This window comes from Nanorana parkeri, unplaced genomic scaffold, assembly GCF_000935625.1.
Source record: "Nanorana parkeri isolate BGI_ZX_2015 unplaced genomic scaffold, ASM93562v1 scaffold10, whole genome shotgun sequence".
NCBI lineage: Eukaryota > Metazoa > Chordata > Amphibia > Anura > Dicroglossidae > Nanorana > Nanorana parkeri.
In genome coordinates this window covers 2,970,932-2,971,837 of record NW_017306278.1, presented here as the reverse complement: position 1 = coordinate 2,971,837, position 906 = coordinate 2,970,932, and the positions used below count along the sequence as shown (strand labels likewise).

At 52.1% G+C, this 906-nt stretch overlaps 1 protein-coding gene across 1 annotated transcript in view; it reads right to left on the bottom strand.

The window, feature by feature from the left end:
• Nucleotides 1-906, bottom strand: part of LYVE1 (lymphatic vessel endothelial hyaluronan receptor 1) — an 11,953-nt gene that overhangs the window by 8,503 nt on the left and 2,544 nt on the right. The window lies entirely within an intron of this gene.

Below are 906 nucleotides of genomic sequence, written 5' to 3'. Positions count from 1 at the left end.
AGAACGTGATGGTTGAGCGGTTAGGTTGAGGTGGGATCGGCTTTCCTGAAGAGGTGAGTCTTAAGGGATCGCCTAAAGGCAGTCAGAGTGGGAGATAGACGGACAGGTTGGGGTAAAGAGTTCCAGAGGATGGGAGAGACTCTACAGAAGTCCTGGAGGCGAGTATGGGAGGAGTTGACAAAGGAGCTATACATAGTGTGATTTAAAGGGAGACTTCCTCCCTCAAATCTTTTTGCAGGATATGTCAACTGTTATTATCAGAATTTGATGATAGGGCGGATGATAACATTGGGTGAAAATACTCTCACAGGAGATAGATCAGTTCTGAGGCGGTTTTGCCCCCCCCCCCCTCCCCTCCCCGGATATACACAGGTCTGAGTGAGTGAGTCAGCTTGTTTGGAATCGTATACAAGTTGTCCTCTATGTCAATCAAGCAGAAATCGTGTCATGATTGATATGCGTGTGCGCTCTCTGTCCCTCATACGATCGGATCCCATCAGTATTTTGTCTGTCCGACTGATAACGGGCTCAAGTTTCTATAACCGCTCTAAAAGATGATGAGTGCGAATGTGAGAGACAGCCAGGAGAGAGAGACAGCCAGGAGAGAGAGAGGAGAGACAGCCAGGAGAGAGAGAGGAGAGACAGGCAGGAGAGACAGGCAGGAGAGGGAGGAGAGACAGCCAGGAGAGACAGCCAGGGGAGAGAGGAGAGACAGCCAGGAGAGAGAGGAGATCCAGCCAGGAGAGAGAGGAGAGACAGCCAGGAGAGAGTGAGGAGAGACAGCCAGAGGAGGGAGAGGAGAGACAGCCAGAGGAGGGAGGAGAGACAGCCAAGAGAGAGAGAGAGAGAGAGGAGACAGCCAGGAGAGAGAGAGGGGGGGGAGACAGACAGGAGAGAGAGAGGGGA